The sequence below is a fragment of the Watersipora subatra genome, chromosome 10 (genome assembly GCF_963576615.1).
Source record: "Watersipora subatra chromosome 10, tzWatSuba1.1, whole genome shotgun sequence".
In the NCBI taxonomy this organism is placed as follows: Eukaryota; Metazoa; Bryozoa; class Gymnolaemata; order Cheilostomatida; family Watersiporidae; genus Watersipora; species Watersipora subatra.
The window spans coordinates 59,986,139-60,000,765 of record NC_088717.1 but is presented as its reverse complement, the minus strand read 5'-3'; positions in this window follow the sequence as shown (position 1 = coordinate 60,000,765).

Genomic DNA, 14,627 nt, shown 5'->3' with positions numbered 1-14,627 from the left:
CACCCCTATCTCTACATCTCCTGTTCACAACTCTTAACATATCTACCATTACATGTCTTCCCTTCTATCCACTCCTACCTCTACATCTCCTGTTCACAACTCTTAACATATCTACCATTACATGTCTTCCCTTCTATCCACTCCTACCTCTACATCTCCTGTTCACAACTCTTAACATATCTACCATTACATGTCTTCCCTTCTATCCACTCCTACCTCTACATCTCCTGTTCACAACTCTTAACATATCTACCATTACATGTCTTCCCTTCTATCCACTCCTACCTCTACATTTCCTGTTCACAACTCTTAACATATCTACCATTACATGTCTTCCCCTCCATCCACTCCTACCTCTACATCTCGTGTTCACAACTCATATCATATCTACCATTACATGTCTTCCCTTCTATCCACTCCTACCTCTACATCTCATGTTTACAACTCTTATCATATCTACCATTACATGTCTTCCCTTCTATCCACTCCTACCTCTACATCTCCTGTTCACAACTCTTAACATATCTACCATTACATGTCTTCTCTTCTATCCACTCCTACCTCTACATCTCCTGTTCACAACTCTTAACATATCTACCATTACATGTCTTCCCTTCTATCCATTCCTACCTCTACATCTCCTGTTCACAACTCTTAACATATCTACCATTACATGTCTTCCCTTCTATCCACTCCTACCTCTACATCTCGTGTTCACAACTCTTAACATATCTACCATTACATGTCTTCTCTTCTATCCACTCCTACCTCTACATCTCCTGTTCACAACTCTTAACATATCTACCATTACATGTCTTCCCTTCTATCCATTCCTACCTCTGCGTCTCCTGTTCACAACTCTTAACATATCTACCATTACATGTCTTCCCTTCTATCCACTCCTACCTCTACATCTCCTGTTCACAACTCTTATCATATCTACCATTACATGTCTTCCCTTCTATCCACTCCTACCTCTACATCTCATGTTTACAACTCTTAACATATCTACCATTACATGTCTTCCCTTCTATCCACTCCTACCTCTACATCTCCTGTTCACAACTCTTATCATATCTACCATTACATGTCTTCCCTTCTATCCACTCCTACCTCTACATCTCCTGTTCACAACTCTTAACATATCTACCATTACATGTCTTCCCTTCTATCCACTCCTACCTCTACATCTCCTGTTCACAACTCTTATCATATCTACCATTACATGTCTTCCCTTCTATCCACTCCTACCTCTACATCTCATGTTCACAACTCTTAACATATCTACCATTACATGTCTTCCCTTCTATCCACTCCTACTTCTACATCTCCTGTTCACAACTCTTAACATATCTACCATTACATGTCTTCCCTTCTATCCACTCCTACCTCTACATCTCCTGTTCACAACTCTTAACATATCTACCATTACATGTCTTCCCTTCTATCCATTCCTACCTCTACTTCTCCTGTTCACAACTCTTAACATATCTACCATTACATGTCTTCACTTCTATCCACTCCTATCTCTACATCTCGTGTTTACAACTCTTAACATATCTACCATTACATGTCTTCCCTTCTATCCATTCCTATCTCTACATCTCATGTTCACAACTCTTATCATATCTACCATTACATGTCTTCCCTTCTATCCACTCCTACCTCTACATCTCATGTTCACAACTCTTAACATATCTACCATTACATGTCTTCCCTTCTATCCACTCCTACTTCTACATCTCCTGTTCACAACTCTTAACATATCAACCATTACACGTCTTCCCTTCTATCCACTCCTACCTCTACATCTCATGTTCACAACTCTTAACATATCTACCATTACATGTCTTCCCTTCTATCCACTCCTACCGCTACATCTCGTGTTCACAACTCTTATCATATCTACCATTACATGTCTTCCCTTCTATCCACTCCTACCGTTACATCTCGTGTTCACAACTCTTATCATATCTACCATTACATGTCTTCCCTTCTATCCACTCCTACCTCTACATCTCATGTTCACAACTCTTAACATATCTACCATTACATGTCTTCCCTTCTATCCACTCCTACTTCTACATCTCCTGTTCACAACTCTTAACATATCAACCATTACACGTCTTCCCTTCTATCCACTCCTACCTCTACATCTCATGTTCACAACTCTTATCATATCTACCATTACATGTCTTCCCTTCTATCCACTCCTACCTCTACATCTCATGTTCACAACTCTTAACATATCTACCATTACATGTCTTCCCTTCTATCCACTCCTACTTCTACATCTCCTGTTCACAACTCTTAACATATCAACCATTACACGTCTTCCCTTCTATCCACTCCTACCTCTACATCTCGTGTTCACAACTCTTAACATATCTACCATTACATGTCTTCCCTTCTATCCACTCCTACCTCTACATCTCATGTTCACAACTCTTAACATATCTACCATTACATGTCTTTCCTTCTATCCACTCCTACTTCTACATCTCCTGTTCACAACTCTTAACATATCAACCATTACACGTCTTCCCTTCTATCCACTCCTACCTCTACATCTCATGTTCACAACTCTTATCATATCTACCATTACATGTCTTCCCTTCTATCCACTCCTACCTCTACATCTCATGTTCACAACTCTTAACATATCTACCATTACATGTCTTCCCTTCTATCCACTCCTACTTCTACATCTCCTGTTCACAACTCTTAACATATCAACCATTACACGTCTTCCCTTCTATCCACTCCTACCTCTACATCTCCTGTTCACAACTCTTAACATATCTACCATTACACGTCTTCCCTTCTATCCACCCCTATCTCTACATCTCATGTTCACAACTCTTATCATATCTACCATTACATGTCTTCCCTTCTATCCATTCCTACCTCTGCGTCGCCTCAATTCTTCTTGCTTTTCTCTTTTGCTTTTCATTTTTCTCCTTTTCTAGTTCTTTCCTAGAGTAACTCTATGAGAGTTACTCTAGGAGTTATCATACCTCTAAAAGTGGATCTTGGGAGTTGTTAGACTTGTTGAACAAATTATTGATGTTATATTGCTATATTATTGCATATATCAAAGCAACATTGAGTATTTTTCATAAACAGTGTTTTTGGTATATTTGGAGCTGTGAAATGTTACACAAAGGCTGCTGTGAACATGAGCAGCACATTATCTTCATTTTGTGAAGTATGTGCTGACATATGACCATAAACATTTAGTTGAACTACGAACATCAGCCACTTCACCATGTGACATAAAAAATTGGAACGCACTAAGTAACATAAGCTTTGACACAAAGTGTTCTGCAAGTCCCCCAAATCAGTACAGATGGAAACTTTTACAAGAAAACACTTGAAAAGAGTTGAGCAGAACCTTTGAGATTTACCAAGTTTATCTATGTATGTCTAATCAGTTTGATGATATGAGAGGCTTGCATGGCACTACTCTATGGCTCAAAGACTACTCTATGGCATTGTATGTCACTACTCTATGGCATTGTATGGCACTACTCTATGGCATTGTATGACACTACTCTATGGCTTACAGACTACTCTATGGTATTGTATGGCACTACTCTATGGCATTGTATGGCACTACTCTATGGCATTGTATAGCACTACTCTATGGCATTGTATGGCACTACTCTATGGCATTGTATAGCACTACTCTATGGCATTGTATGGCACTACTCTATGGCATTGTATGGCACTACTCTATGGCATTGTATGACACTACTCTATGGCATTGTATGGCACTACTCTATGGCATTGTATAGCACTACTCTATGGCATTGTATGGCACTACTCTATGGTATTGCATGGCACTACTCTATGGCTCACAGACTACTCTATGGTATTGTATTGCACTACTCTATGGCTCCCAGACTACTCTATGGCATTGTACGGCACTACTCTATGACATTGTATGGCACCTCTTTCTTTTACTGAATACATACAAATGGTGAAGACTGTTTTTTCAAATCAAATGCATTTAAAGCAGAATCAGCAACCATGAAAACGCCACAGACAAGCATTACTGTGAGTTTGTATATGTGTGCTGTTATGGTAGTACACAATAGTTTGTATATATGCGTGCTGTTATGGTAGTACACAATGGTTTGTATATATGTGTGCTGTTATGGTAGTACACAGTGGTTTGTATATATGTCTGCTGTTACGATAACACACACACACTGGCTTGTATATATGTGTGCTGTTATGGTAGTACACAGTGTATATACATACATAATGTATGAATTTTATTTTTAATTTATTTTATTTTTAATTTATATGAATGATTCATATAAATTCATATATATATATATATATATATATATATATATATATATATATATATATATATATATATATATATATATATATATACATATACATATATATATATATATATATATATATATATATATATATATATATGTATATATATATATATATATATATATATATATATATATATATATGTATATATATATATATATACATATATATATATATATATATACATATATATATATATATATATAGATATATATATAAATTGATTCCTCACCCCGGTTAACCCGTACGGGTGGTAATTTCTGCTCTAACTCAGGTCTCCTACCAGAGACCTGGGAGTTTGAGCACTCGCCTCAAGATCTTAGCTGTTCCCAGTAGCGCACTTTTCTGCAACTCACCTGAGTTGATTGCTGTTGGTATTTGGGCAAGCCACATTTTATGCGCCGGTGTTATTGCGCCCAGTGCCCCAATGACTACTGGGATTACAGTTGTTCTTACATCCCAGCATTTTTCAATCTCTTCTCCAAGAGGGAGATATTTCTCTACCTTTTCTTTTTTTGCTGTCTATATTGTAGTCATTGGGTACTGCAATATCTATTATAGTAGCCCTCTTGTTCTCCTTGTCTACCACCACTATATCTGGTTGGTTTGCTAGGACATGCTTGTCAGTCTAGATGTAGAAGTCCCAGAGGATCTTAGCGCGATCATGTTCATTGACCTTACCAGGAGTTTCCCACCGGTGTTGTGGTTTATTAAGGCCATACTCGTCACATAGACTTCTATACACAACACTTGCGACATGATTATGCCGCTCAGTGTATGCACACACATATATATATATATATATATATATATATATATATATATATATATATATATATATATATATATACATATATATATATATATATATATATATATATATATATATATATATATATATATATATGTATAGCAGTACGCTGACTACTTACGTATACAGTATGTCTGTATACACACATGTATATATAATATTTATATACATACATGTATATATATTATATATATTATTTATCTTACATATAATATTTATATTGAATATATATATTAAATATGTATATATTTAATATAGAAATATATATATATCACACATCTATATGTACCGTAAATTTGTGAAAGCCTATGCTGCCTCCATGGCCACCATTTACAAGTTGCTAGATGAATTATACTTTATTGCTGTGACAAAGGAGCTGCACACTGCGTACTGAGGATGAGGCACCTGACTGGCTTACTAATCCTCTGCCTGGTGCCCACCAAGTATGTGAGGTTGGTGACCTCCACCAGACGTAAATGTGGCTGAACAAAGGTGATCTAACTGCCAATACAATGTTGCTAATCATGATAGAGCAGGGCAAGCGGTCTCAACTACACAACTCCAAACACAGATCTATCACTCTAGAAGTTATCCTATATAATCAGACACTGCAAGGATACAACAGAGACCATCCAACACATCATCAGTGGATGCAAGCAGCTAACCAGAAATACATACTCTGAGTGACATAATCATGTCGCAGGTGTAGTATACAGAATTCTATTCGGTGATTATGGCCTCAATAAATCACAACACTTGTAGGAGTTGAAAAAGTCATTGAAAAAGTCATTGAGAACGACTGTGCTAAGCCCCGCTCAGACTTCTACGTCTGGACTGACAAGCGTGTCTTGGCAAACCAACCAGATATTCTAGTAGTGAACAAGGATAATAAAAGGGTTACTATAATAGATAGAGTGGTATCCAATACAACAGAAAAAACTGGAAAAAATATTTCTCACTCGGAGAGGCAATTAAAAATTGCTGGCATGTAAGGGCAACCGTAATTCCAGTAGTCCTTGAAGCATTGGGGGCAGTAACAACTGCACCTCAACTGTGTCTTGCCGATATACCGGTAACACCCAATGCCAATGAGTTGCAAAACAGCTAAGATCTTGAGGTGAATGCTCAACCTTCATGGTCTTTGGTAAGAGACCTACTGTAGGTTGGAGTATGTATGTTAGTGTATATGTTAGTTGATATGTTAGTGTATATGTTAGTTTATATGTTAGTGTATATGTTAGTTTATATGTTAGTGTATATGTTAGTTTATATGTTAGTTTATATGTTAGTGTATATGTTAGTTTATATGTTAGTGTATATGTTAGTTTATATGTTAGTTTATATGTTAGTGTATATGTTAGTTTATATGTTAGTTTATATGTTAGTGTATATGTTAGTTTACATGTTAGTTTATATGTTAGTGTATACGTTAGTGTATATGTTAGTTTATATGTTAGTGTATATGTTAGTGTATATGTTAGTTTATATATGAGTGTATATATATTAGTTTATATATGAGTGTATATGTTAGTTTATATATGAGTGTATATGTTAGTTTATATGTCAAAATAGCAATCAATCTGCACATATATTCCATGTATTATCTCTGCTACAAACATTATTTTGAGTTTAACATGATAATAAGTTAAAATAAAGTTTTATCACATTTTTGTCTCATATATTAGGAGAAACATTCATAGGAGTCAGTACATACGGTCAACTCATTTCCTGTAAGGTTTATTTACATTCCAGTGAACTCTTAGATAGATGAACACGATAGTACCTTTAATTATGACACCTGTGACTCCGCTAATCCTCTCAATATCCTCTCAGCTCCTCCAAATTATAGATTAGATTTTCACATTATTTACGCTTCATTACTCTTCTTATCAATCTATTTATAAGCCGGCTTTGCTGGCCTCCAGAACTGTACCTCTGGTTATCTCTCAACATATACAGCCCATGGCTTAGTAGAGATCACTCTATGGTTATGTTTTACTCTCTGACAGTTTAGACCGGGTTCCACTTGACTATAGCATACCTTATCATCAAGTTCTTACTCATGTCTATCAGCTTCTTTGCCAAATATCTCTGGTATGGCTCCTGAGCTGCCTGTAGGGCACCTCCTTACTCTTCTTGTCATCCAAGGTGGCGGCTGAAGATTTGAGGAATGCCTCTCAAAAACACATTTAAATTTTTGAGGCACTTTAATGAACGAGTTAAAAGTTCACTACTGAAAACTGCACTGATGAAGACAGTGCTAGAACATTCCTTCAGATATGGCCCGACAGGCAATTATCTCATTTGTCCATTAATAAAAAACTATGTGTGTCATTCTATTTAGATTGGTAAAAGAGCACGGTAGGATAGTGAGAACAGTTGACGAGATTTATCATTTCTTGTGAAGAATTTCTGGAATATACCAGCAATGAGCTTAAGCAGCGGTGAGTCCAGCTGCAATCTCGGTACCAAATGTCAGCGTTACATCACCACAACCAATTAGTTTAAACTACTGTTTGCAAGTCAGACCATGGTTTGTGGTTGTCCTACCTTGGCAGCCCTTTGGGAGTTGCTGTACTTAAGTGTCCATGGACCTTACTGATAGCCAAACTAGCTCTAATGTACTGGCTTGGCATTATTAGTTCATGCATAATGATATAGCTTCCCAAATAGAACATGTCAATATAGCTCCCTAAATAGAACATGCCAATATAGCTCCCCAAATAGAACATGCCAATACACCTCACCGAATAGAACATGCCAATAAGCTCACCAAATAAAACATGCCAATATAGCTCACCAAATAGAACATGCCAATATAGCTTACCAAATAGAACATGCCAATATAGCTCACCAGATAGAACATGTTAATATAGCTCACCAGATAGAACATGCCAATACAGCTCACTGAATAGAACATGCCAATACAGCTCACCAAATAGAACATGCCAATATAGCTTACCAAATAGAACATGCCAATATAGCTCACCAGATAGAACATGTTAATATAGCTCACCAGATAGAACATGCCAATACAGCTCACCAGATAGAACACATCAGTAGAGCTCACCAGATGGAACATGTCAATATAGCTCACCAGACGGAACATGCCAATATAACATACTAAAGGGAACATGTCAGTATAACATACAAGAGAAAGCATTACAATATAAACATACTAAAGATAACATACCAAAATCTAACGGACATGATGGTTGTACTACTTCCTCTCTTGAATGTTTGTGATGAGGAGTTTGAAGAACTGATATATAGATACATAATATATTATATATAATATATATAAGTAAGTGGATATGTATATACAGTGAAACTCGGCTAACTCGAACTTCACGGGACCGAGCAAAAGTGTTTGAGTTATCAGAGCATTCAAGTTATCAGAGCACTGTCACAAATGCAAGTATTTATAAGTAGATACATGTACCTATACAAACTATATATAAATCAAAAGCATAAATTGCTTGCTGCAAGTTAAAAGGCCTCTCATGTAATATTTTAAAAATTTTTATCAGAAAGGATAGATATTTTTCTATCACTTGAGATTTGTTTGTTGTTCTCAGGTTAAAATTGACAAAACTTGATCACAGTTAAAACGCTAAGAAAAAAGACATGTTTTTCTCCTGAGCATTTTAACCAAGATCAATTTTAACAATTTTGCTTTAAGTTTATCCGAGGTTACCTTGCTTTTCCTTGCTTTCAAAGGGCCATCGCAAAGTAGATGTTTGGTAAAATTTGATTTTTTACAAGCCTTTAGAAAAGTCGTTACCAAAAATATTTTGCCGATGATGGTAATAACGACGCCTGAGAACTACTAAAAGTTGATGTTTATCTCTATGGCTTGGAATAAAGTGATATTCTAAAGTGATAATAGCCATCTCGGTAGCCGTTGGACAAAAATCTGTTCGAGCTGATGATGTTGAGGTCGAGTTATCTATAGCAATTTATCATTGCGTGGGAACGGACCAAACAAATCCGTTCAAGTTAACCATGTGTTCCAGCTATCCGAGGGCGAGTTATCCGAGTTTGCCTGTATCCACTTACGTATGGGATGAACTGCCATAGTCACGGTGGCAACATATCTCAGGGCACTCTCCTAATGCCTGTATCTATAGAATGACCAGAGATGTTCTATTCAGTATTGTCTTCGTCATTCATGATTCCTCCACTCTTACATTTTCCCAACAATAAGTGAAAAACTTCACAAATTTAATTAGAGAAGTTCTTAAGTGATGAAGATTCAAGAGAGCTAAGGCTCACTAGCAGCCATGTTTGAGAGGTCCCGGGCAGCACCCTACCTACTGTACTCGAGTGAACTACTTTAAGCGCTGTCATGAGGTTACTTAATCAGCTCTCACCATTCAGCTCAGAACTCGGGCAAATATTTTGCCCTTTGGGGAATTTCAGTTGTTGGTTATCTATCAGATGCTTTTCGCTACCTAGGAGTTATTACCTCCTGTTTTGAACCTCTAGTCTTTAACCTCTAGTCTTTTACCCGTAGTTTGTCACCCGCAGCTCTTAATCTGAATTACTTTGCCTTCAAGCAGTCATTAAACTTCAATATGATTTTTAAGAGGAAATGGTAACATCTGTTCTTGGCTAGCAGTTGCATGTATCTGATCTTGTGTGCAGGTTGAGCGACTGCCAAGGCAGAAGATAAACACAGATTATAGAAGCATAACTAATGGGATTACTCTGATCCCTATCGTAACAAATACGTAGCTATACGCTGGGGTTGAGGCTGGGCAACACCTGGGTTCAAATATTTGAGATAAACTCAACCATGAGACGGGCTACCTACCCACCCCCCTCTCTGGTGGTGTTGGTCTCAGTTTGTACAGAAACTTAGCAAAACGGTAGGCATACGTTCGGCTAAGCCTCCGTATAAACTGTACAGTTAGGGCGCAGTTAGGGTGAAGCCTGGATGGATTACCTCGACTCGTTTACGACTTTCACTATCAACTTTCTCTTCTCTACCTTTATGATAAGCCTAATCTTGATAATATGAGTTGGTTTCCTTAATCCGTCACATTTCTTATCAATCTTCTTGAACGTCTTCAGGCAATTTAACAGGATACTTTTAACAGCGGTTGACACTCTCTAATAATAAATGTTTTGAAAAATTCAAAATATCTTAATTTGTCAAATAAATATTTGTAAAGGTGAGAATATGTAAAAAAGGCACGAGATAGTTATAGCCAATAATCATACAGCCATGCTGCTATACAGCAGAGTATATAATTTGTAGCTATATAAACTTGTGCTGTATATGCTACGGGTTGCTGTATATGCTATGGGTTGCTGTATATGCTACGGGTTGCTGTATATGCTACGAGTTGCTGTATGTGCTACGGGTTGCTGTATGTGCTACGGGTTGCTGTATATGCTACGGTTTGCTGTATGTGCTACGGGTTGCTGTATATGCTACGGGTTGCTGTATGTGCTACGGGTTGCTGTATGTGCTACGGGTTGCTGTATATGCTACGGGTTGCTGTATGTGCTACGGTTTGCTGTATGTGCTACGGGTTGCTGTATGTGTTATGGGTTGCTGTATGTGCTATGGGTTGCTGTATATGTTATGGGTTGCTGTATATGCTATGGGTTGCTGTATATGCTACGGGTTGCTGTATATGCTACGGGTTGCTGTATATGCTATGGGTTGCTGTATATGCTACGGGTTGCTGTATATGCTATGGGTTGCTGTATGTGCTACGGGTTGCTGTATATGCTACGATTTGCTGTATGTGCTACGGGTTGCTGTATATGCTACAGGTTGCTGTATATGCTACGGGTTGCTGTATGTGTTACGGTTTGCTGTATATGCTACGGGTTGCTGTATGTGCTACGGGTTGCTGTATATGCTACGGGTTGCTGTATATGCTACGGGTTGCTGTATATGTTATGGGTTGCTGTATATGCTATGGGTTGCTGCATATGTTATGGGTTGCTGCATATGCTATGGGTTGCTGTATATGCTACGGGTTGCTGTATATGCTACGGGTTGCTGTATATGCTACGGGTTGCTGTATATGCTACGGGTTGCTGTATATGCTACGGGTTGCTGTATATGCTGCGGGTTGCTGTATATGCTACGGGTTGCTGTATATGCTACGGGTTGCTGTATATGCTACGGGTTGCTGTATATGCTACGGGTTGCTGTATATGCTACGGGTTGCTGTATATGCTACGGGTTGCTGTATATGCTACGGGTTGCTGTATATGCTACGGGTTGCTGTTTGTGCTATGGGTTGCTGTATGTGGTACGGGTTGCTGTATATGCTACGGTTTGCTGTATATGCTACGGGTTGCTGTATATGCTACGGGTTGCTGTATATGCTATGGGTTGCTGTATATGCTACGGGTTGCTGTATATGCTACGGGTTGCTGTATATGCTACGGGTTGCTGTATATGCTACGGGTTGCTGTATATGCTATGGGTTGCTGTATATGCTACGGGTTGCTGTATATGCTACGGTTGCTGTATGTGCTACGGGTTGCTGTATATGCTACGATTTGCTGTATGTGCTACGGGTTGCTGTATATGCTATGGGTTGCTGTATATGCTACAGGTTGCTGTATATGCTACGGGTTGCTGTATGTGTTACGGTTTGCTGTATATGCTACGGGTTGCTGTATGTGCTACGGTTTGCTGTATATGCTATGGGTTGCTGTATATGCTACAGGTTGCTGTATATGCTACGGGTTGCTGTATGTGTTACGGTTTGCTGTATATGCTACGGGTTGCTGTATGTGCTACGGGTTGCTGTATATGCTACGGGTTGCTGTATATGCTACGGGTTGCTGTATATGTTATGGGTTGCTGTATATGCTATGGGTTGCTGCATATGTTATGGGTTGCTGCATATGCTATGGGTTGCTGTATATGCTACGGGTTGCTGTATGTGCTACGGGTTGCTGTATATGCTACGGGTTGCTGTATATGCTACGGGTTGCTGTATATGTTATGGGTTGCTGTATATGCTATGGGTTGCTGCATATGTTATGGGTTGCTGCATATGCTATGGGTTGCTGTATATGCTACGGGTTGCTGTATATGCTACGGGTTGCTGTATATGCTACGGGTTGCTGTATGTGCTACGGGTTGCTGTATATGCTATGGGTTGCTGTATGTGCTACGGGTTGCTATATGTGCTACGGGTTGCTGTATATGCTACGGGTTGCTGTATGTCCTACGGGTTGCTATATGTGCTACGGGTTGCTGTATATGCTACGGGTTGCTGTCGTATAGCCAAATGGGCTAAGAGAAATTATTTTAAACACATAGATTTTTTGATCTTTTATTAGAATGAATATTACATTTTGCAGAAATAATGAGAAAGCGATAGAGGTCATAGCGGGATATACGCCTATGAGACAGACCTTATCAAAGAGAAGGAGCGGTAAAGAAGCGCCCTACGGGTAGGCATGGCAAAGGGTGTAGCAGTTGCGTGATTGATGTCTTATCAATCTGCTGGCTGTTATTTAGAACATCAACATAAAGTGTGAAATGAGATAAACCCTTGAGCTGGATTTGCATAGGGACACAAAAGGAAATTGTGCATTCGAGTCAACAAGCTTCTATTTGCATAGAATACTGTAACAGCGATAAAGGCTTAATCAGACTGTTGTGTGAAATACTACAAAGGGGACCAGGACTGCATCACGCGACACGATCAACAAGATGACAAGCTGAGATGGAGAGATGAATAGTGGTAGGAATTAATTGATGGAGGAGGAAATATAAGGTGTGAAGGAGGAGAGAAGGTGGTCGAAAGGGAAAAAAGAGTCCAGATAATGAATGGCTGCATTGATTTCAGTGGAATGCTGTTCTTTTTACCTCCTTGTTAGAAATTGATCTTAAGTATTTTATATTGATCCTTTTCTCATCCTGACTAACAGAGTTTCCATGAAATTGATTATTTATTACGTTGTTCCGATACACCTGCATAAGACATACCAGTCTCTCGCTATTTCCATTCTTCTTTTAGCTAGATTTTGCATACCACATTTACTAGAGCATGGCTTCTGGCTAGCTACTCCTATATAATTATGTAATTCCTACAGCTGTTTCATACAAATATTCCTGTAGGAAGCACCACTGCGTGTTTTTGACAAACCTGTGGCAACAAAAGGCATGAACATGTGTGTTGGAAAGTCTGTAAAAACAAAAGGCGTGAGCGTGTATGTTGGCAGGTCTGTAGCAACAAGAGGCGACGGACAAACAAAAGGATTGACAATAATGACCGACTTCAGTCTAACCTTATCGGAAATATTATTATTTCACCTCCGCACACGGATTACTCTCGCTCTCGACTCACTACCAAATTTTATTCTAGCTCTCTGAGAAGCTTATAACATGCAATTGTGACTCTCTGGTGAGTACTGCAAGTAACCTAACACGATGTAACACCTTATGTGTAATTCATTTAGCAAAGAATTTTTATAAAAACGCTATAGAAAGATGCTATAAGTGTCAGCAACAGCGCAGTACGCAACGTCAGCACTTGGCAGCTTTATATGGTATTGTTGCCTAATTCTAAAATATAAAGTCTATAAATAGGTGATAATGGCTTGTCGCTAATCTTGGACCATCGTAGAGAAAACATCAATCATGCGTGTGGCCAGTGCACATAGCATGGCGAGAGTTCAGTGGGTTGGGCTGGTTAACGAATATTTACATGTTTCATGTCATTAATTATGTAGAAGCTAGGGAAGCCCTGGTCGAGTACAGCCACGCATGCTTTAAGACAACTCAATGGCATGCAGTTCATATTAGAATGGTTTAACACTTTTTGTACTGATAGTTTATATACACTAGATATGCCTCCTAAAATGAACAGTATCTGAGGCAAGCATTTGTTTGTGATTATCAGAAGTCCCATAACCTGACGATTGTAATGTTATGCAACATGATATGACCATCTATACATATATACCTACTTTATACGGCGGTTACAAATTACTGTATAAAATTTTGTTCTCAGTCTATTTTAGAGTAAATTGTTACGATTAATAGTTACGGTTAATAGTTACGGTTAACAGTTACGGTTAATAGTTACAGTTAATAGTTACGGTTAATAGTTACAGTTAATTGTTACAGTTAATAGTTACAGTTAATAGTTACAGTTAACAATTAATAGTTACGGTTAACAGTTACAGTTAACAATTAATAGTTATGGTTAATAGTTACAGTTAATAGTTACAGTTAATAGCTACAGTTAACAATTAATAGTTATGGTTAATAGTTACAGTTAACAATTAATAGTTACGGTTAATAGTTACGGTTAATAGTTACAGTTAATAGTTACAGTTAGTAGTCCAAGTGAAAGTCCGAAGAATGTTCGTAAACTAATGATGATGATAATGATGATGACACGCAGTAGGATATGATCCGCTCTAAAGTGTATACTTATAATAGCCTATTGAAAACACAATATGTGAC